The sequence below is a fragment of the Macaca thibetana genome, chromosome 6, assembly GCF_024542745.1.
Source record: "Macaca thibetana thibetana isolate TM-01 chromosome 6, ASM2454274v1, whole genome shotgun sequence".
NCBI classification, from domain to species: domain Eukaryota; kingdom Metazoa; phylum Chordata; class Mammalia; order Primates; family Cercopithecidae; genus Macaca; species Macaca thibetana.
Genome location: NC_065583.1, coordinates 42,016,447 through 42,039,663, shown reverse-complemented (window position 1 = coordinate 42,039,663; position 23,217 = coordinate 42,016,447). Strand labels below are relative to the sequence as shown.

General features: G+C 55.6%; 1 long non-coding RNA gene across 1 annotated transcript in view; it reads left to right on the top strand.

The window, feature by feature from the left end:
- Positions 1-1,129: 1,129 nt before the first annotated feature.
- Positions 1,130-23,217, top strand: part of LOC126957351 (uncharacterized) — a 62,321-nt gene continuing 40,233 nt past the window's right edge. Inside the window, exon 1 of the long non-coding RNA XR_007726716.1 lies at positions 1,130-3,945. This is a non-coding gene — a long non-coding RNA (uncharacterized LOC126957351). The remainder of the gene's footprint in view (positions 3,946-23,217) is intronic.

Genomic DNA, 23,217 nt, shown 5'->3' with positions numbered 1-23,217 from the left:
CCAGGCCCCATCCTTTGAGACCCTTCCTCACCAGCCACTTAATCACAAAACCCTCCCAAGGAAGCTGCCCACCAGCCCCCAGCTGCGTCCCCTCCTTCCTGCCTCCCTCTGCCTAGAATTAATGCAGCAGTGACAGCGGCTGAGAAGTCCCCCAGAGCGGAGATTAACTCCCAGGGCAGCGCAGGCGGGGTTGGCCATGGGAGGCTTGGGGGTGGGGGGTCTGACGCACAGACCTCGCAAGATTAATCGCCCTGCAGCGGGCCTCATCACGAGGGCGCCCAGAGCTCCGGGCCCCCACCCCGAGGAGGGGTGCTGGGTCCCATGTCAGGAGCCTGCTCCGCCTCCCGCAGCCCTCATGGCCCTCAGTCCAACTCGTGGGAGGATTTTGGGAGCTGAGTTTCCTTCTCTTCCCATTTTGGTGGCCCTCAGGGACCCTGAGGACTGAGCAGCAATCCTGTGGTCTCGTTCCCTCCCCCAGTTTCTGGCCTGGCTCAGCAGCCCTACCTCTTGCTGGCCCTACTGGCCCTGCTCCCATGGCTCTCCCAGCCTGCCAGTCCCCTAACATAGAGCTAGAGGTGGGGGGCACTGAAAGAGGTCCCTGGACCTGCCGTATTTATTTGGGGGACTCAAAGAGATGTGTGAGGGATCCGATGGCTCTGGGCCTGCTATCCAGCCAGCCCTCTTGAACTGTCCTGGGGGGCTTGTGAAGGTGGTGGAGAGAGAAGATCCTGGGCAGGTACAGAGTGAGGCTACTGGGTGATAAAGCACTGGGGTCAGTACCTGGGTACTGGCCTTTGTCAGCTAGTCACTCACTTAGAAAGTCTTTGAGGGGCCGGGCGCGGTGGCTCACGCCTGTAATCCCAGCACTTTGGGAGGCCGAGGCGGGCGGATCACAAGGTCAGGAGATCGAGACCACGGTGAAACCCCGTCTCTACTAAAAATACAAAAAATTAGCCGGGCGCGGTTGTGGGCGCCTGTAGTCCCAGCTACTCGGGAGGCTGAGGCAGGAGAATGGCGTGAACCCGGGAGGCGGAGCTTGCAGTGAGCCGAGATCGCGCCACTGCACTCCAGCCTGGGCGACAGAGCGAGACTCCGTCTCAAAAAAAAAAAAAAGAAAAGAAAAAGAAAGTCTTTGAGGGGTTGCAGCAAGTGGAATTGAGCTTAGACATGGAATAAGGTTCCCAGGCAGGTGGGACCTAAGAGAGGTTGAGCTGTTTTGCATAGAAGACTCCTAAGGTCAGAGTTGGCCTTTACTCTGTAAGTCACAGCTGGAGTATCCTCTTCTATGCACCCACTGCCCTAAGTGCTCCCATCACAACCCTGCTGGCATCACACTGGATGAACTCACCTGTTCACTTGCTGATCTTCTGAACTAGAAGGAGCACTCCGGGAGGGAGGGGCTTGTCTGCCTGGCAAATGCCAAATGCTCAATAATGTTGAATCAATGGATGAATTGGAGGAGGACATGGGTCAGCCTGTTGTATATGAGGGGCTGGGGAAAGAACTGTTAGGTCTGAGCTTGGGGAGCCCAGCTGCAGGGCCACAGGCTGGCAAATGCTAAGAGGGGGCCCCAAGAAGTTCCAAGAGAAAAGGGGGTCTGGATCCAGGCACCAAGTGGACGTTCACAGGCTATGTGACCTATAAAGTCTCCTTTCTGGGCCTCAGTTTACTCATCAGCAAGTAACATTGCTTTTCAGATATCCTATGAAGGTGGAATGAGAAATCCTGTGTGAGGTCCCTGTGAACTCTCTAGCCTTGTACCCCTTGGTAAGCAAGAGATTTGAATGCATGAGAAGAGCCAAGAAGGCTTCTTGGAGGAGGTGAGTGAAGCTGAGGCTCAAAGGACCATGCTGTCTACCTAGGAGGCTTGGAGACTGGTACTTCTGGGGCAGTGAGGAGACCACACTGGAGAGAGCCCAGGGGACGATGGGCCTATCTCGAGATCCAAGACAAATGGGTATATATTGTATTGGGGACAGTGGGAGCCAATGATGGTTCTGGAACCTTTGGCCTTTAGGCTTTGGAGGGGCTAACATGTATCTGGAGTGAAGCCTTTAGTCAATCTGGGTATGTGGGGCAACTTCCCAACCCCACTCTGGGGCCCTGAGACTGAGGTAGGAAGTAAGCCAGAGGCTGATCTCTCACATATCTCCTTCCAGAGGAACGAAAACATATCCCATGTTAAAAAGTGCAGGGCTGGGCCAGGCGCCGTGGCTCACGCGTATATCCCAGCACTCTGGGAGGCCAAGGTGGGCAGATCACCTGATGTCAGGAGTTCTTGACCAGCCTGGCCAACATGGTGAAACCCCATATCTACTGAAAATACAAAACTTAGCTAGGTGTGCTAGTGCACGCCTGTAATCCCAGCTACTCAGGAGGCTGAAGCAAGAGAATCTCTTGAACCCGAGAGGTGGAGGTTGCAGTGAGCCGAGATCATGCCACTGCACTCCAGCCTGGGTGACAGAGCAAGACTCTGTCTCAAAAAATAAAGTGAGGGGCTAGGCTTGATCACAAGTAATCTGTTAGTGTGAGGACCTTGAATACTCATTACAGGATGGGGAATCCAAGTCACAGAATGGCCAGGCCAGTCAGAGAGCTTCAGGACCCACACCTTTCCTGGAGGTGGGGATAAGGGGACATCTGACCTCATGCCTAGCCTAGAAGCAGCAGAGTCCCGGGCTGGGAGGCATGGGGATAGGATTTCCATCCAAGCCCTACCCATAACTGGATTCATGATCACATGACCAAAGGTATAGCCAGCCCTTCCTGAACCTAGCTTTCCCAATTAGTGCAATGGACCTTCCAGTATCAATCAGGCATGGTTCTAGACCTTTTCTGGGGGTTCAAGACTCAGGAGGGAGCTGCAATTTGGGGGTCCTTCACTCTATCCCCTCCCCCACCCCCATGCTGGGCCCCTTCCCTTCTCCTGCTCTTCCACCCATACTCCTCTCACCCCTGACCCTGCGGCCAGCAGCCTCTGCTGCTGTCATCCGTTGTCATGGGAACCTTGCAGCGCTGACCTGATGCAGGCGAGAGCTGGCCCAGAGCTCCTAGCAAGGGAAGCTGAGGTTAGCAGGGGGCAGATGGGGGCACCTGTCCCTGCCAGCTTAGCTGGGTGCTGACACACCCCCAAGGGAATGGGGCATTGGAAGGACGGCCTGGATGGGTGTGGGCAGGGGTGCAGGGGGTCAGGGCCTGACTGCCCCCAGTCATTGGGGTGCCTGCTCCTTTTCAGGCCCACCCCCACCCAACCCAGCTCCAGGCTGCTGGTGGGAGGGAGGGGTGGTGGGGACCTTCCCATTTCCCTCACTGTCGATGGGAGCTCAGAGCCCTGAGCTCAGCTCATTCTCAAGGCTAAAAATACCAGGGAGGCAGCAGCAGCAGCTCCCCCAGCACACTGTCCACTGCCGCCCCACTCCCAGTAATAGACACACACAACTCACACACACACACACCCCCCAAGCCCAGCCTGGACCACACATCAAGGTGCTGCTTAACCATACTGTGCTGTGGTCCATGGAGGTTCCCAAAGTCCTGGCCCTATGTGAGACCCAGATGTGGGGTCGACTTCCACCTCTGACCCCAATTTGCCATGTGATTGTGGGGTAGTCCTCTGGATTCTCTGGGCCTGGTTTCCCCTTTTGTGTACTAAGGGAGCTACATGGAAGACGGGAGGCTCAGGAATGGAGTAGAGGGTCAGGGCCTTAGCTGCCCCATCTCATTTAGTTACTGGAGCAGTCCTGACAACTCCTTGAAGGATGTATTGAGTCAGAATCTGCTTTTTCTAGATGAGTACACTGAGGCCAGAGACGGTGGCTCAAGGGATGCTACTCCAGGCCTTTGAGTTCCAGGTGGCCCTCTCCTGCCTTGCGGTGGCCAACTGAGCTACTGAGACCTCCAGGCATTTGTTGAAAAATAGATCTGTGCCCCACAGTGGGGCAGCAGGTTAGTGGCATCAAATCTCAGAGAAGTTCCCGGTTCTGTGAGCGTGACTGAGAATGGGGTGGGGAGGCCATACTGCCCTCTGCCCAGGGTCTGGGTGAAACTTGAGGTGCGGCCAGGCGCGGTGGCTCAAGCCTGTAATCCCAGCACTTTGGGAGGCCGAGACGGGCGGATCACGAGGTCAGGAGATCGAGACCATCCTGGCGAACACGGTGAAACCCCGTCTCTACTAAAACATACAAAAAAACTAACCGGGCGAGGTGGCAGGCACCTGTAGTCCCAGCTACTCGGGAGGCTGAGGCGGGAGAATGGCGTAAACCTGGGAGGCGGAGCTTGCAGTGAGCTGAGATCCGGCCACTGCACTCCAGCCTGGGCGACAGAGCCAGACTCCATCTCAAAAAAAAAAAAAAAAAAAAAAGAAACTTGAGGTGAGTGTTGACAATACCTGTCTGCTAAGTGCTTGGCCAAGGCCAGGGTGAAGGTCCACACTGCCCATCCAGGATGGGTGTGGTTGAGATACAGAGGAGTATCCACACTGTCCATTTGGCCAAGGCCTGGCTCTGTGTGAGACCCATATTGTTCATCTATCTGGGCTTGACCAAGACTGGGGTGAGTGTCCATGCTACCTGCCTGCTCAGCCTGGCTGGGGCCGGGTTGAGTGTTTACACTGCTCTGTTGGAGCTAAGGTCAAGATGATTAAACGCACTGTCCATTTGCCCTGGGCCTAAGTCTTCTTTCCACCAGTTCTGGGCTCAGGATTTCATTTTGGGTGTCATATTCTCTCTTCTTTCCTGGAAATTTAGAATCATCTTCTCTGCTTATTATTTCTGATTTAGAGGAGGCCTAGTTTCATCTAGGGGCCAATGGGAGAAAGATGGGAGCCCCTTGTCATTCCTGGGACCCTCCAGGAGGAACCAGGGAAAATCCATTATAGAAATCACAGCCACTGGGCACTGAGAAGCCTGGAAAGCTAGACCCTGGCCTCTGGGATGCCTGAGAGATCCACTGCTGTTTGATCTGAGTCACTGAGTTCCTATACTTCTCCCCACTAGCCCTGTCACCCAGTAACACTGACATCTTGAGAACAGCAAGGCATACTTCTCCCACAGACCCAAGGCCTCACAGTTTGAAGCCAGTATCTGCAGGACCAGAGTCTGGATTTTCTGAGGGGGCCAACCAATACTGGAGTGCAGACAGTGGACTTTGTGTCCCACACCCTAGTTTTGCAATGCCAGCTCTTCCCTTCAGCTGTCATGTGTGACCCTGGGCAAGACACTTCATTCTCCTGGTTCTCAGTGTTTCCATCTCTAAAACAGGTGTTTATACCTTACCTGTTTGTAAAGGTTGGGAAAAGGATTAAATGAGATAGTCCCATAAAGTGTCTGGCAGAGTAATAATTATTTCTGGAGGCTAGCAGGGAAGGGACATGCTCCAAAAGAATTCTGGGACATGTGGTTGGTTGGTTTTTTTTTTTTTTTCAGAGGCAGGGTCTTGCTCAGGCTAGCATGCTCACTGCAGCCTAGACCTCTCAGGCTCAAGCAATCTTCCCACCTCAGCTTCCTGAGTAGCTGGGACTACAGGCACGTGCCACCATGCCCAGCCAATTTTTAAATTTCTGTAGATATGGAGTCTTGCTATGATGCTCAAGTTGGTCTTGAATTCCTGGGCTCAAGTGATTCTTCTGCTTCTGCCTCCATAAGTGCTGGGATTATAAGCATGAGCCACCACGACTGGGCATTTGTTTATTAATTAGTTCAGTGCAGGGAGTTGTGTTGGTCGCTGGGTCTCAGGGCCTAAAACCCCAGCTGGGATCCTCCACTCTGAACTAGGAGCCTCCAAAACAGAAGCAATGCCCATTAGTTTTGTGAATGTGTTTTCAGTCCATGAATGGATGCTCTTAGGTAAAACATTAATAAACTGCATCACGTTGTTGAGGAAAATTAAATGTAAATTAGATAATTAAAAACGAAGCTGATGCCCGCTGCTTGGTGCTATTACCTCTTATTAAAAGTTATGAGAGGTGGCCCTGGGTGGAGGCTGGTTGCAGGGTTCCAGTGAGGGTGGGGGCAGCAAGGGGCTGGCTATTGGAGCCCAGTGTGATCTTTGAAAGAGGCAGACAGACCTAGAAGATACTCTGGTATGGGCTCTGGAGAGCTCTGGGTGTGCTGGGGTCACAGCCCTGTTGTCTCTTGTGGGTGCCTGGGTCAGTGCCTTCCCCTTGCCAAACCTCAGTATTTCCTTATCTGTACAGGAAGGATAGTAACAGAACCTACCTCATAGGACTGAGGCAGAGACTAGATGAGATGATATGTAGAAAGTACCCAGCCTAGTAGATCATCTGAGGTCAGGAGTTCAAGACCAGCCTGGCCAACATGGTGAAACCCATCTCTACAAAAATTAGCCAGGCATGGTAGCACGTGCCTGTAATCCCAGCTACTCAGGAGGCTGAGACAGGAGAATCGCTTGAACCTGGGAGGCAGAGGTTGCAGTGAGCTGAGATCGCATCATTGCACTCTAGCCTGGGTAACAGAGTGAGACTCAGTCTCAACAAAAAACAAGAAAGTACCCAACCTAGGGCCTGGTACATAGTAGGTGTTCATTAAATAGCCTTGATTACCAGGGATATCATCAACACCATCATCATGACTGAGTCCCTTCCAGCAGCCGGCCCTGAGCTGAGGGCTTTAGAGATATCTGTCCCCATTAGCACATGGAGTAGATACTGTCGTCCCATTCTGCAGAAAGCAAGACTCAGGCCAGGGGAATAAGGGTCCAGGGTCACACAGCCGTTGAGGTAGGTGGCCTTGCTGTATTTCAGTTTCCTAGAGGAAGAGCCCTAGGAACAGCATTCCCACAGGGTGCTCTGCTTCTCACGCTGAAGAGGTTTCATTGACTCCTTTTTTCTGCACCTGCCCCGTGCTCCTGGCCTGGTCCTGTAGCGGGACGGGGGCGATCATTCTGGAGAGAAGAAGACAGCCCCGGGGAACTAAGTCCCAAAGGAGTGTTCTAACCACTTGTCAAGGATAGACGGGCCTCCTTGGGGGAGGGGGCTGTGACTGTTGGACTGCGCCGAGGTGCGAGCTGGTTCAGTGTTCTAAGAAACAGAGAATGGAGGATGGGCAAGGCAGGTAGCAGGACCCGCAGGAGCAGAACAGGGAGGCTGGAAAGCCTGGGGCCAGGCCTGTGGTGGGCAGGGGAGGGTGCATGATGAGGGGGTGGGAACACGGAGCGGGTGAGTCACCGTTTCTGGGCCAGGCAGGCGGCGGCTGCAGAGCGGGGGGCGCATTCCTGGCTGGCAGGGCGGCCGGCACTAATGTCTTTCCCACATGGCCCCGAATTCCCCGCTCGGCACGATCACACGGGCAAGACGCTCCCGCGGCCACCCCCGCCCCAGCTGCCTCCTTCCCACAGAGCAGGGAAGGGGGAGGGAGTGTGGTGGAGGCTGGCGGAACCGGCCCCTCCTGGGGCGGGGTGGGGGTCTCTGGCATGCCCTCCCTGGGGCCTGCGCCCACGGTGTCGGCACGCGATGAGCGACTCACAGGGCAGCTGCAGTCACAGTGAGAGCAGGGCCGCTCTTGTGAAGCGGGGAAGGAAGGAGGCCGGGAACCGCCATGGGTCCTTGGCCACGTCTCTGCTTCCCTGGCCCCCATTCACCCACCCCCGCCCTGGGTCAGGCTTTCCCTCGCGCAGCGGCTGTCGGAGGGCCGCGGCCGGATAGGGACAAGCGGCAGAGCAGCAGCAACTCCAGCCGCCTCCGATCCTACGCCTTCTGGCCCTCTCCTCCTTCCCGACCTCTGGGCCTGGCTGGCGGGGGACGGGGAGGGGGGGACTGTGCCGCTGCCGCTGCATCCGGCGAGGGCCTAGTGGGGTGGTTCCTGGAAGAGGCCACACCCAGTCCCTCCCTCCGTGAGGTGGAGGCCAGCCCTTGGTAAGGCGAAGGGAACTAGGAGCGCCGCTCTCCCACGCAGCCCCTGTCCCCAGGCCAGGCCCCGGAGAGGGGGGAAACTGAGGCTGCTGAGAGGGCGGCCCACCCAGAGCTCCCTGTGCTGGGAGGGGTTGGCCGCTGTCCCTCCCAGCTGGGCTCAGAGGCGCTAATGAGAGTTAAATGTAGGACATGAGTCACCTCTGAGAGGGGGCTGGGACCACCCCCAGATGTGGGTCCAGATGCTCAGCCTTTTCCCTACTCCGCTGTGTGTCATCCCCTACCCTTGGCAGAGTGGGGCATGAGTTCTGACCTTGCTGACCAGGCTCTGTCACCCTGGACCAGCCTCACTTAAATGGCTGGCTGCCTCGGGAGCGGGTGCTGTGGGACCACAGGAGACTCTAAATCCCAGGATAGGCCCAGCGCACCCTGAAGACTTAGGGGATGGACCAACACCTGGGGTCTCTAGTGGCCGTGAGCCCTGGGGTGTGGTTATGGGTCTTGGGATGTGGGTGGGCAAAGGGCCCAGGCCACCATGAAGATTCCCCCCACCCTACTGCCTACCTGGCTTTGCTCAGGCCACCAGGCTCTGACCACACAGGGTGCCTGTTCCCCCACTCCCCAAAGTCCCACTCTCTCTGACCTCCGGCCAGCACAAGGACCTCAGTCTGAAGTCCTCATGGCAGGGCAGGCAGTGAGTGTATGTGTGTGTGTGAGTGTGTGTGTGTACACACATGTGCCTCTGCGGCTGGGTCTATTTGTGCCGCTGTGTGTATTTATGACTGAATGTACAATTGTGTATATTTATGTGTGACTGGCTGTCTCTGAGTGGGTCTCAGTGTTGCAGGGGGCTTGACAGGGAATGTGCGTTTCTGCGTCTATATCTGTTTATTCCTTCTATATCTACGTGTGGGTCTTTCTGTGTGACTGTGTTTGTGTCAGCCTGGCCCCTTCTATGGGGTCCCTGCCTCCTCCTCAAGCACCCCACCACTACCAGGAGCCACAGGCGTCTGGGAGGAGACTGGGGAGGTGAAGCGCCTGCTGTTCCCCAAATGGAATGGCTTAGCTGGGTGGGCAGCACCAGGGGGTGGGCGTGGGCAGTCACAGGAGACAGAAAAGTGGGGGCCGGGGAGGAGCCCTGTTCAGCAGTCCCCTCCCTGCTCCCTCTGCTCCCAGCTCTGCGCCTCCTGGCAAGAGCTTATTTGCATGGTATTTACATTTCATTTGCATCGTGTTCAATTAAAAACCTGACCAGCTCCCGCCTGCCTGGCGCTGCCCGCCCAGCCTGGTGAAAATGTTGGTTGGGCAAGACGGCCTTCCCACCCCCCCCCCCCATGCCCCCACGGACTGACCAATGTGGGAGGCGTCCTCCCCTCATTGAGATCGTGCAAGTCACCCACTCTGGGAGTGAGAGGGCTGGAAGTCCAAATGGAGAAACTGAGGTCCAGAAAGGGCTGCCTTGAGCTCCAGGCTAAGGGCCAGTCAAAGCTAGAAGAATACTAGTAGTAACAGTTGCCCTTTCATGGAAGAATCTCTTGTGCCAAGAGTGGTGCCAACACCTGGTGTGCAATATCTCTTTGGAACTTTGCCATTCCTTGAGGTCTGGCCTTCCTTGCATTATCCTCATTTTCCTGATGAGAAGACCAAGGCTAGAGGGGCAAGTCCAATATCACTCAGCTGACCTAGAATTCAAGTCTCTATCAGTATGACTTCCAAGTTCATGCTCCAAACACATGAGCATGGCTGCCAGAAGTCTGGTGTCTCCTGCTTCTGGCAAGTGAACCCAACTCATTATTTCCAGGGTCATTGGTTCCAGGATGGGCTGCTGCAGTGCTCACCCTAACCTGGAGGCTGGCCTGGCTGCTGACTGCTTCATAAGACTGAGAGCCATACCCATTCCTGGCTATAGGGTGCAAGGCTCTCCCTGTGGCAGTCCTTCCTGGCACCTGGCCGTAGTCTTTCCTATTCCAAGACTGCCCTTCCTGGGCTCTAGCCAGAGCGGGTAACTTTGTAAAAGGCAAGTAAAGACTCTTGATAATGAAACTCTAGGAGGAAGTTCACAGCTGAGCTAAGAAGTGAAGGATGGGTGGAGAGATGAGATGGGCTCATGGAGACTTCCAAGGCACCAGAGCAGGCCTGGCAGGAAAAACTCCCAAGACCTCTCCTGTCCTAGATCAGGAAGCTTCCTGGAGGCCCCTGTCACCTAGCCAGAGCTGGACTGCTGGTTGTCATCTACACAGGTGGAACTCTTAGCATTGGGGAGAAAGTGGGGGTCCTTAGGCTGCCCATAGAGGGGTCATCCAGGGCCCAGAATCCAGCCCTGGGACTAGGGCATCCTAGTGTTGACAGGCCCCCAGTGCCCACTCTCCTCTGGAAGGACTACCTTTCACCTCTACCACCAGCCTTAAGGCTCTAGAAGAACTCCACCTACCCATGGTGCTGAGGGACCAGGCCAAGCAGCTAACTCATCCTCCCTGGCCACAGTGATTGGTTCAGAGATAGACATGTGACTTGGGCCTGACCAATCAGGCTGAATCCCAAGACTTTGGTTAGAATTACTGGGAAGAGGCGGGGCTCGGTGGCTCACACCTGTAATCCCAGCACCTTGGGAGGCCGAGGCAGGTGGATCACGAGGTCAGGAGTTCAAGACCAGCCTGGCCAAGATGGTGAAACCCTGTCTCTCCAAAAAATACAAAAACTTAGCCAGGCGTGGTGGCACGTGCCTGTAATCCCAGCTACTCCAGAGGCTGAGGCAGAGAATTGCTTAGACCTGGAGGGGTGGAGGTTGCAGTGAGCCGAGATCACACCACTGCACTCCAGCCTGGGTGACAGAGCGAGACTCCACTCCGTCTCAAAAAAAAAAAAAAAATTACTGGGAAGAAGTAGGGGTTCTCTGATCTGGTATTGTGGGGATCTGGGGCCACCCGCCTTTTGAGGAGAGCTACCCATGAATGAAGCGAGCAAAGGGATACTGAACTTGAGGCCAAACACTCTTCTACTTGAGCCTTAGAATTAGCCAGGACGTTCCAATTTTACTTAAGCCAGTGTGTGTTGGCTTTTTGTCACTTGCAGCCTGAAGGTCTGACCAGGTAGTGCATGCCTTGCCCATTTCTGCCTTCAAGGCTTTGTCCATGCACTTCTCCTCTGCCTGGAATCGGAGAGCCTTCCTCTTGCCCTCTCCTGACCAGCCTTGCCTGTGTTTTGAGGCCCAGCCACTCTCCTCCAGGGGGCTGGCTTCCATGCGGTACCCTCCCCTTTTGGCCCCACCCTCCTGGAGAGTTACCTGGAATTCTGACCCCCAGCTTGGCGCTCAGTGTCTATGCCTACAACTGCTGTGTTAATTTCCCTTTTGGGGGGCTTGTATCGCACAGCCCCAAAGTAGACTGTAAATTCTTTTTTTTTTTTTTTTTTTTTTTTGAGACGGAGTCTCGCTCTGTCGCCCAAGCTGGAGTGCAGTGGCCGGATCTCAGCTCACTGCAAGCTCCGCCGCCCGAGTTTACGCCGTTCTCCTGCCTCAGCCTCCCGAGTAGCTGGGACTACAGGCGCCTGCCACCTCGCCCGGCTAGTTTTTTGTATTTTTTAGTAGAGACGGGGTTTCACCGTGTTAGCCAGGATGGTCTTGATCTCCTGACCTCGTGATCCGCCCGTCTCGGCCTCCCAAAGTGCTGGGATTACAGGCTTGAGCCACCGCGCCCGGCCGACTGTAAATTCTTGAGTGGCATGAGCTGAGTCCCCTCCTACAGAGAGGGGTGATAAAGTACAGTGGTTAGAAGCTTGGCTTTGGCGTCAGGTAGTCTCAGCTCAAATTCTAGCCCATCGGTGTGACCTTTGGACCAGTCTCTCCTTTTCTGAGTTTCCTGTAGGTCCACCCACCCAGTGCCGAGGGTGCCACTGTGAAGCACTCAAAAACATACTCTCTGCCCTCAGAGGAGTTAAGGATGGAAGTTGGGGCAGTGGCCCCAACCGGAAGCAGCCAATCAGGAGGCTGAGGTGGTCCTCCCCAGCCTGCCAGCACTGGGCTCTTGGGGAAAGAATCCCCTCCACCCTCACACACTTCCTTCCAAGGCGCTAGGGGACCTTGCTGGGGGGAGGTCTGGTCGTCCCCTCCCCCTTCCGCCCCTTCCTGTCGTCCCTTCGAGCTGGCGCTGCTCTGAGTTAATCTCCTTGCCCGTCAGGGGGTGACAGGAGGTGTCTGTCATTCGAAGCTGAGGCCGTCAGCCTTGCCGGCTAATTGGGGCGCGGGCACCAGGAGCACGGGAAATGGCCGGAGGGAAGGAGAGGGAATGTGAGGGGAAGCCACCCTCACCTCCTACCCACCAGCTTGGGGCTGATCCACATGGCTTCTTAGGGGAGGGGGAAAGGAGGAAGGGACTGTGGGATGGGAACTTTGTGACCTTCGGCATTGCTGTTCCTCTCTGGGCTTCATATTGTCATTAACAATGATAACAGCAGGCCTTTAATGAGCAATTACTGTGTAAATCAAGCACACCTGTTGAAAAACCTCTGATTTTTTTCTTTTTTCTTTTTTTTTTTTTATGGAGACGGAGTTTTGCTCTTGTTTCCCAGGCTGGAGTGCAATGGCGCGATCCCAGCTTCTCGCAACCTCTACCTCCTGGGTTCAAGTGATTCTCCTGCCTCAGCCTCCCGAGTAGCTGGGATTACAGGCATGTGCCACCACGCCCAGCTAATTTTGTATTTTTAGTAGAGACAGGGTTTCTTCAAGTTGGTCAGGCTCCTCTCGAACTCCTGACCTCAGGTGATCCACCCGCCTCAGCTTCCCAAAGTGCTGGGACTACAGGCGTAAGCCACTGCGCCTGACCCCTCTGATGGTTTTCTATAGCCCTTGGAATTCAAGCCAGACTTCTCCCAAGGTCCTTGGGGACCCCCAGTATCCATGCCTCTTTCCTCCCTGCTCCTCCTGCTCCAGCCACTCCAGCCTCACCACAGAGCAAGCTCTTCCTGCCTCAGGGCTTTTGCACTTGCTGTTTCTGCTCTGTGGAACACCCTTTCCCTACCTCTTAGCATGGCTGGCTCTGCATTCTTCAGGTCTCAGCTCAAATGACACCTCAGAGACAAGGTCCCTGACCACTTTATCCAAAATCACTCTTGGCTGGGTGCGGTGGCTCACACATGTAATCCCAGCACTTTCAGAGACCAAGGCAGGTGGATCACTTGAGGTCAGGAGTTCGAGACCAGCCTAGCCAACATGGGAAAACCCTGTCTCTAGTAAAATACAAAAATTAGCCAGTCCTTTTGTGGCGGGTGCCTGTAATCCCAGCTACGCAGGAGGCAGAGGCAGGAGAATCGCTTGAACCTGGGAGGCAGAGGTTGTAGTGAGCCAGGATCCCGCCATTATACTCCAGCCCGGACAACAGAGCAAGACTCTATCTCAAAAAAACAAAAGAAAACAAAATCACTCTTCCACCTCCAGTTACTCTGTTATGTCCCCCTGTTACCTTATCCTATTTATAATTTCACAGCATTTGCCATAATGTGAAACGACTTCATTTTTACATTCATTTTCCCCCTCTAGAATGGAAACCCTTAAGAACAGGGGCTGTGCAATTTACTGCTGAAGCCCCAGTGCCTGAAAGAATGCCAGGCACAGGCCAGGCACAGTGGCTCACGCTTGTAATCCCAGCACTTTGAGAGGCCGAGGCAGGTAGATCACAAGGTCAGGAGTTGCAGACCAGCCTGGCCAACATGATGAAACCCTGTTTCTACTAAAAATACAAAAACTAGCTGGGTATGGTAGCAGGCGCCTGTAATCCCAGCTACTTGGGAGGCTGAGGTGGGAGAATTGCTTGACACTGGAAAACGGAGGTTGCAGTGAACCGAGATCGCGCCACCGCACACTCCAGACTGGGCAACAAAAGCAAAAAAAAAAAAAAAAAAAAAATTGCCGGGCACGGTGGCTCAAGCCTGTAATCCCAGCACTTTGGGAGGCCGAGACGGGCGGATCACGAGGTCAGGAGATCGAGACCATCCTGGCTAACACGGTGAAACCCCGTCTCTACTAAAAAATACAAAAAATTAGCCGGGCATGGTGGCAGCGCCTGTATTCCCAGCTACTCGGGAGGCTGAGGCAGGAGAATGGCGTGAACCTGGGAGGTGGAGCTTGCAGTGAGCTGAGATCCGGCCACTGCACTCCAGCCTGGGCGACAGAGCGAGACTCCGTCTCAAAAAAAAAAAAAAAAAAAAAAAGGCCGGGCGCGGTGGCTCACACCTGTAATCTCAGCACTTTGGGAGGCCAAGGTGGGCGGGGACCACGAGGTCAGGAGATGGAGACCATCCTGGCCAACATGGTGAAACTCCATCTCTACTAAAAATACCAAAATTAGCTGGGCTTGGTGGCATGTGCCTGTAATCCCAGCTACTCAGGAGGCTGAGGCAGGAGAATCGCTTGAACCAGGGAATCAGAGGTTGCAGTGAGCCGAGATAACACCACTGTATTCCAGCCTGGCAACAGAGCGAGACTCCGTCTTAAAAAAAAAAAAAAGAAAGGAAAAAAGAAACGTGGTATTGCCGGGCGCGGTGGCTCAAGCCTGTAATCCCAGCACTTTGGGAGGCCGAGACGGGCGGATCACGAGGTCAGGAGATCGAGACCATCCTGGCTAACACGGTGAAACCCCGTCTCTACTAAAAAAAAAATACAAAAAAACTAGCCGGGCGAGGTGGTGGGCGTCTGTAGTCCCAGCTACTCGGGAGGCTGAGGCAGGAGAATGGCGTGAACCCGGGAGGCGGAGCTTGAGGTGAGCTGAGATCTCGCCACTGCACTCCAGCCTGGGTGACAGAGCAAGACTCCGTCTCAAAAAAAAAAAAAAAAAAAAAAAAAAAAAAAAAAGGCCGGGCGCGGTGGCTCAAGCCTGTAATCCCAGCACTTTGGGAGGCCGAGACAGGCGGATCATGAGGTCAGGAGATCGAGACCATCCTGGCTAACACGGTGAAACCCCGTCTCTACTAAAAATACAAGAAAATTAGCCGGGTGAGGTGGCGGGCGCCTGTAGTCCCAGCTACTCGGGAGGCTGAGGCAGGAGAATGGCGTGAACCTGGGGGAGCGGAGCTTGCAGTGAGCCGAGATCGCGCCACTGCCCTCCAGCCTGGGGCACAGAGCAAGACTCCGCGTCAAAAAAAAAAAAAAAAAAAAAAAAGAAACGTGGTATTATGTCCACTTTGAGGTGAGGAAACTGAGGTTTGAGGAGATTATGTGACTTTAAGTTATCGTAACTGGAATGAAGCCTGAGACTGTGTGACCATAGAGGTATAAGGGCTGTGGGAATGATTGTGAGGGTCTGCCAGCACGGCCGCTAAGCTGAGCCCAGGCTGGTGAGGGGGACGTGCACAAGGAGAAGACCCAGGGCCCAGGAGACTCCACTCCGGGGTAGAAGCTTCCTCTGGGAACTCAGCTGAGGGCAGCAAAGGAACTGCTCCGGGGCCTGGGGACAAGACCCAGTGTGCTGTGTGTAGGTGGTAGATGGAGCGGATGGTGCACTGGGGACCTCCATGCAGGCCTGGTATTTTGCCTGCCAGAGCACAGGTAAGGATGCAAGTGTAGGGGCAGGTAGGGGGAATCTCCACCTCCCTCTCCAGTCTGCATCTACCTTTCATGCCCCCTCCTGCCTGTCAAACTCCTGCCTCCTGGCCCTGGCACAACCCAGCCTTGCTGCCTTTTCTCTTCTCCTCTACTGCCGTGGTCCCTGACACCCTGGAGAAGTCCCTGCCCACTGTGCCTTCAGTCATGTGTTGTCACTTTGTGTGTATTTATTTATTTGTGAGACAGGGTCTCACTCTGTCACCCAGGCTGGAGTACAGTGGCATAATCAGGGTTTACTGCAACCTCGATCTCTCGTGCTCAATCCATCCTCTCACCTGGGCCTCCCAAGTAGCTGGGACTACAGGTACATGCCACCACACCCACCTAATTTTTTTTTTTTTTTGAGACAGTCTTGCTCTGTGGTTCAGGCTGGAGTGCAGTGGTGCGATTTCAGCTCACTGCAAGCTCCGCCTCCCGGGTTCACGCCATTCTCCTGCCTCAGCCTCCCAAGTGGCTGGGACTATAGGCGCCCGCCACCATGCCCAGTAATTTTTTGTATTTTTAGTAGAGACGGGGTTTCACCGTGTTAGCCAGGATGGTCTTTTATCTCCTGACCTCATGTTCCTCCCACCTCGGCCTCCCAAAGTTCTGGGATTACAGGCATGAGCCAGTGCACCTGGCCAATTTTTTTTTTTTTTTTTTTTTTTTTTTTTTTTTTTTTTTTTTTTTTTTTTTTTTTTTTGAGACAGAGTCTCGCTCTGTCGCCCAGGCTGGAGTGCAGTGGCCGGATCTCAGCTCACTGCAAGCTCCGCCTCCCGGGTTCGGGCCATTCTCCTGTCTCAGCCTCCCGAGTAGCTGGGACTACAGGCGCCCGCCACCTCGCCCGGCTAGTTTTTTGTATTTTTTTAGTAGAGACGGGGTTTCACCGTGTTAGCCAGGATGGTCTCGATCTCCCGACCTCGTGATCCGCCCGTCTCGGCCTCCCAAAGTGCTGGGATTACAGGCTTGAGCCACCGCGCCCGGCCACACCTGGCCAATTTTTGTATTTTTTGTAGAGATGGGGTTTTGCCTTGTTGCCCAGGCTGGTCTTGAACTCCTGGGCTCCAGTGATCCTCCTGTCTCGACTTCCCAAAGTGCTGGGATTACAGGTGTGAGCCGCTGCGCCTGACCTCTATGTGTTTTTAAAAAATTATTTGCAGAAACAAGGTCTGAGGCCTTGGGTCTCACTGTGTTGCCCAAGCTGGTCTTGAACTCCTGGCCTCTGGTGATTGTCCCACCTCAGTCTCCTAAAGCGCTGGGATTGCAAGTGTGAGCCACCGTGCTGGCCCTCTAACCCATCCATTGAAGCCCAGCCCCTGTGCTGCCTCCTCCAGGAAGGGCTCTCAGGTTAGTGTTTGTGCAGTGGTTGTCTTCAGATCTGAGGATCCCTGCCAGGCTGTCAGCACCCTCAGCACCCATCACATGGCTGGCCCAAAGCCACTCAGTAAATATCCTATCTATGGACCCCAGGTGAACCCAGCATTCTGAGTTCCTGAGTCTCTGGTTCTTACCCAGGTACCCACTGGGTGCCTCCAAGCCTGAAATCTCCACCTGACATAGCGACAGGGGATGTGTGGGCTGCAAGATGCTACTGCTAACCCCAGTCTTCAACTGCAGACACCTCATGGCCAATTAGACCCCAAGACACTCATGGGAACAATGATGGCTGGATCCAATCAAGACAGGTTATTGGCCTGTTAACTCACATGGGTCACACCTCATCAGCCAATCACAGGAGCTCCCTCCTCCTGTATTTTCATATCAGGGTCTCTTAGGGGGCCCTGACCTGGTTAAAGCTCCAGGCTGAGGCTGGGCTGTTTCCAGACTCTCCCCATTCTCTCCCCAGGATCGCCGAGCCACAGTTTCTTTTCTAGTCCTTGCTACCCTCCCATTACTGGCATCTCCATTTCTTCCTGTCCCTCCCCTCTCCTTCCCTCCAGACGAAGCAGCCCAATCAGAAGGGTGTGTAGGGGTGAGCTCCTAAGATGGCAGCCTAGCCCTGTGTGAAGAGAGGCTAGGGCATGAGGATCCTGCTGGGCGCAGTCAAGCCAGCCTTCAGCATCAGTAGCTGTAGCAGCAATGCCTCCTTTCCCTTCTCCTCAACCTCAGGCTCCCAGGCAGGCTACCAGACGCGGGGTAGTTCCTGCTGCCCTGCTCTGTGTGTGTGTGCTGCCTAGGTTTCCTGCCCTGACCCACCACACTTCCCCCAGGAAGGGATGGAGGGGAGGGAGGGGCAGAGATGAGGGCAGGAGCCTTCCCATCTCCCTCACCAGCACACTGGAAGTAGACAAGCTTAGGTGGAGCCTAAATGGGTCCCCCAAGAACCCTAACCCCTGCTCTGGGTCAGCAGGTGGGTGGGCTTAGGAGCCCAAGAGGGGGAATAGGGTGCCAGCGCCAAGGACTCCGTACATTTTGATGTTAGGTGAACAGCATTCAAAGCAGATGCAAATATTATGCAAAGTAGAACTTTCTTTTTCTAGTCCACAGCTCTGAGGTGCTCTGAAATGGGCTGAAAGGGAGACCCACAACTCAAGGGGAGGTGTGGAGGTGAGGGCAGGTATCATCACTGCTTTGTCAAGAGGTTGCCACACTGAAGTATAGCTACTGTGTACCTAGCACCTGGCTGGACTTGATTCAGCCTCCGTCCTTGAAACTTCAGGCACACAGGGAAATCAAGGGCAGAAGGGGTAGATCCATCTCTACAGGATATTGGTTGAAGGCCTTTAAGAAGCATTTGTCCATTAAATGACATATGAGACCAGATAGCAGAATGGCTCAATTCTCCTGTTCTGGCTTCAGCCAGGCCTGGGTTTGATTCCCAGCCCTACCACTTAATGGTAGATCTTGGGCAAGGCACATCACCTCTGGAAGTTTCTGTTTATTTACTCATACATTAAGAACAATGATTGTGCTGGGTGCAGTGGCTCATGCCTGTAATCCCAGCACTTTGGGAGGCTGAGGCGGGTGGATCCCCTGAGGTCAGGAGTTCAAGACCAGCCTGGCCAACATAGTGAAACCCCGTCTCTACTAAAAATACAAAAGTTGCCCGGGCATGGTGGTACATGCCTGTGGTCCCAGCTACTTGGGAGGCTGAGGCAGGAGAATCACTTGAACCTGGGAGGTGGAGGTTGCAGTGAGTCGAGATCGCGCCACTGCACTCCAGCCTGGGTGACAGAGTGAGACTGCAACTCAGAAAAACAAAAACAAAAAATTGTACCAGTCTCATGGTGTGGATGGGGTGGTTATAAGGACTCGATGACATGTATGTGTGACATTCATGGACCAGAGCAAAGTGCCTGGCCCTGGGTAAAGTTTCCATAAATGGGAGTTGTAATTTAGGCCTGCACCCCCACCCCTCTACTTGCTCTGCTCAGCTCTTTCAGCTCCTAGAGCCTAAAATGCCATAACTAACTGCAATTCAGGAAAGAGTACAGGCCTCTGCCTGAGGGCGGGGCCTGCGTTTGCTTTTGTCTGTCCCCACCACCACCCTGGGCCCTGGAGGGCCACTCAACTGATTGAATGAGTGATAACTGAATGGTCTCAACTCTTCAGGAAGGCAGTTGGGGAGGGCTCACGTTGAGACCTTTGAGCAACTCCTACGGTAACCAGAGGATGGAGAGTTAGGGTCCTGAGATGAGGAGGATCCCAGTAGACAGTTTAGTGAACAAGGACTGGGTGGGTCTCTTCCCAGTGACCTCCACCCCCTCAAACAGCCTTCCAAACAAAGGTGTGTGGTGGGGGGAGCAGTGGTTGATGGGAGGAGGAGCTTCTACCCTCAGCAAATGAAAACAAAGCCAGAGGTCGGGTGGAAAGGCCAGGCTGTGTGTTGAGGACTGTTCTGGTACTAAGAGGCAGGTGTGTGGGGGTGGGTGGAGCAGCAACAACCCCCACAATAACAGCCAACACTTATAGAGCACCTACTCCTCCCAGGCTCTATGCTAAACACTTCCACCTTACATCATACTTAAACCTCACAATGACAATCTGGGTTATGATCCCATCCTTTTCTTTCAAATGCTTGAGGAAACTGATCTACCCAAGGAAATTGATGTTTACCCAAGGTCACTCAGCTAGTGAATATCAGTACCAGCATTTCAACCCTGGCTTCTTGCTCCATAGCTTTACCCTTAACCTCTTAAGCTGGGCCTCCATGCTCCCAAAGACCGACCTAGGTTCAAATTCTGCCTGTTTCAGCAAACGTCTATTACCCTACCTCACCCACACATCCAATTCATCTGCCAAAATATCTCTAAGCCAGCAACCTCTCCACCACCATCTTTCCCTTGCTATCCCAACCCCCAGCCCCTCCTCCCAGGTCTCCTTACTTGATCCTTTGCCTTCCACTGGTCTACAGGGTGGCCAGGGGGATCTTTAAAAAGTTTAAGTCAGACCTCCCAGCTTAAAACCCACCGAAGGCTGCCATGGCACTTTGCATAAACCCTGACCCCTCAGGGGGCCTGCAAGGCCCAGCCCTATAGGCATACCCTTTGGGCTTACAAAGGCCTTCCCCTCACCTTCAAGAGGCACATTCTTTGCAGACTTGGAGCCTTTGCAGCTTTGGAGCCTCTGTGCCGGCTGTGCCCTCTGCCTGGCATGCTCTGCCCCCTCTCCTTTGCTTGGCTGGCTCTTCCTGGTCTTTCAGGCCCCAGCTCAGATATCTTCTCCTCAGATGCCTCCCCTGATGACAATAGCTCATATGGACCCCTCCCTGAAGTCAGTCTCACATGACCTATTTTAATGTCCTCATGGCTCCTCACGCTCTCTGAAGTGATCTTGGTCAACTATTTGTTTACTTGAACGTCACTAGAACGCAAGTTCTGAGAGGCTGGGGACAAGACTGTGCTCTCGTGTTCCCATGGTCTAAATAGTGCCTAGCACGTAGTAGGCACTCAGTAAACATCTGAACAATATGTATTTGATGTGACCTGGATCAAGAAGTCCCAGCCTCAGCTTCCTTTTTCTGTTAGGTTCTGCCTTCTCTCAGCCTCCCAGGGAGGCTCTGGATGAGATCAGAGATGGCAAAACGCTCTCTCCGGGAGAGGGAGGGCACGGCGCCCGCCTGGGGATGAGGTCAGTGCAGCAGGCACCTCTCCTCAGTGCAGGAGGCAAGCAGAACCGCAAAGATCATCTTGGCCAGACCCATGCCCCTGGAATCCCAGACGGGCAGGGCAGGGCAGGGCGTGTGACCCCTTCCCCTGGTGGGAAGCTCCTCCCGGCGGGGCCTCCTCTTCCCTTCCCCGGGGAGGCAGGTGGAGCTGCGTCCTCATCTTTGTTCCCATCTGGAGCGCGTTTGGCGCGGCGTGGCGGGGGCGGGGCTGAGCCCCCGCAGTGCCCGGAGAGACGGGCCCGCCCGCTTATCTGATCTGCGGCTAATTGAAACTCCCTGCTCGCGAAGGTCAGCTCGGTCCCCTGACAGCTGCCGAGCCGAGCCGGGCCGGATGGAAAACCCGGGCTGTGCAGGGCCCGGCGGGGCGCTGGGGGGAGGGGTTGTGGGGGGCTGCCTCTGCGGCAAAGTAGACAAAGGCGGCCCCTCCCTCCCTGTGCGCGCTGCTGGGGGTCGCCAGAGGTAGCGGCCTTCGCCCTCACCCTGCAGGGTGTTCCAGCCGGGGTCACATGGCCTAAGGCTACAGAGGAGGGGGGCGCCCTTAATCCCTACGTGCCCGCCCACCCCGCTCCCACGCCGGGGCCCTGTCTGGGGTCTCTGGGAGAGTCACCCCCAACTTCCTGCCCCTACCCCGCCTCCACGCCCCGGCTCTGAGACTTCCTGCCTCCCCGGCTCAGGGCAGCTCAGGCTGTGGGAAGCTGGCGGGGCGGGGGCGGTCCGATCCCCTCCCTCTGTGCACTCGACGGGGCGCTGGGGGTCCGGGAGGAAGTGTGCACGCTGGGGGGCACGGCTCGGCCCAGAAGCCGCCATCCGGTGGGTCAGGTGCGGCCTCAGCCTGGGAGGGCGGGCGGGCAGGCCTGTTGCTAATGGTGCTGGGACGGGCGGTGGGCGGGGGGGCGGGGGGATGGTAGCTGGGGAGCCTCTGGGAGCCCCGTTTCCAGGGTTCCGGGTGCGGACGTGGCGAGCTCTGGAGACTGCAACCCCGCCCGCCGCGCCCCAGGCGGTCCCAGTCCCTAAGCAGCCCGCACGGGCGCGCTAGCTGCCTGTGCGCCTAGGCTGAGGTGCTGGGGAGCTCCCGAAGCGGAACTCCTAGCCTCCGGGCTAAGCGTGCGCCCCTAATCGAAGTCTTTGGGGCCTTGGCTTTCACAGCCAAGAAGAAATAATTCCAACCACAGATTTTCAGAACCACGTGCCAAACACCATGATAAGCGTTGAACGTATTTTGTATCAATTAGGCCTCACAATTCCATTTTGCTGATGAGCAAGCTGAGGCGCAGAGAGGTGGTGACTTGGCCGAAGTCACACAGCTAGTAAGTTATCGAGGCGGGGCTCGGCTGTGACTCCAAAGCCAGCGTTGTTAGCCTCGGGTGGTCACGTCTTAGCAAGAGCTCTGCAGTTGTGCGCCAATATAGGTCGATTACCCAGGGCATCCACGAATGCAGACAGCCCCTTGGCGGCGTCTTGCCGCACGTGTTCTCGTCTTGGGGTTGGGCACGTGTTTCGTGGTGCAGTCCCGCGTGTCAGAGCCCGGGGACAGAGGTATAGCCTAGCGCACTGGTGCCCAGGTGCGCCATTCGCCGTTGGGACCTGGCAGTCATATGGCTGGGGCCTGAGCTGCGAGCAGGGCGGAGCGGGGGCGGAGAACTCGGAGCTGAGTCCACGCGGGCCGCGGCGCCTGGGAGGCCGCAATCCCGGCGCCTGCAGCCGGCGAGGCGCGGGGTGACGCGCGGGGGCCCAGCTACCGTGACCTCCTCCGCGGTTGCCATGGAGACCGTGCACTATAAATAAAAAAAAAAAAAAAAAAGGAGGAGGAATTTCAAACCCGTTTTCTACGGCGCTTGGCGGGAGGGGGGAGGAAAGCTCTCTTTGAATCGAGTTTCCCATTTCACCTTCCCAGGCGGCGGGAGCGCTTCCCCCGCAGCCCAGCCGGGAAATTGCCGCCCCTCACGCCGCGTGGCGCCCCCTGAGGAAGCTAATTAGCGCAGCCCAGGGAGCTGGAGACAGGGGGACCGAGCCCCGGGGGGCCAGGACCCGCCTCTTTTGTGGGGGGAAGCGCCTACAAATTGGCCCCCATCTCTCCAGGCGCGCGCGCAGCCCAGCGCGGGCCGGGGCACGGGGCGCAGGCGGGAGGTCGCATCTGCAGCTTTGGCGCAATGAATCAGGCGCGGCCGCCGCCGCCGCCGCCGCCGCCGAGCGCGTCTGGCATCCGGAGTCTCCCGGGATCGAAAATAATTTGGGCAAAGCGGTGGGAGGTGTGTGTGCGCGCGCTCCGAGGGGAGGGCGGGGGAGCAGGCCGGGCGGGGTGCGCGGGGCGGGGGGAGGTGCCATCCGACAGCCCCGCTGTGGTGAGAACAGAGTTGACACTTCTTTCCTTTCCACTTACTGCGGCAAGTACTGCGAGGAAGTTTAACCCTCTCGCTACTTGGAGGGTTAGAGGCTCTGGGAGCGCCCTCATGAGGGCGCGCCGGAGCGGGGGGTTCCAGGTGTGCAGACTCCTTTGGAGTGGGCTGTTGTGGCGGGCTGGAGTCAGCCTTTTTGCTCCTCAGACCAGCGCGCCTACCCGACATTCCTCAAGGCATCCTTCTGGGACTTTCTTAATCCTTCCGTTTGCCTTCTGTGCATCTGGCTAGTGTCAGTGCTATGGCCTCAGTTTCCCCACCTATACAAGAGGGTGGG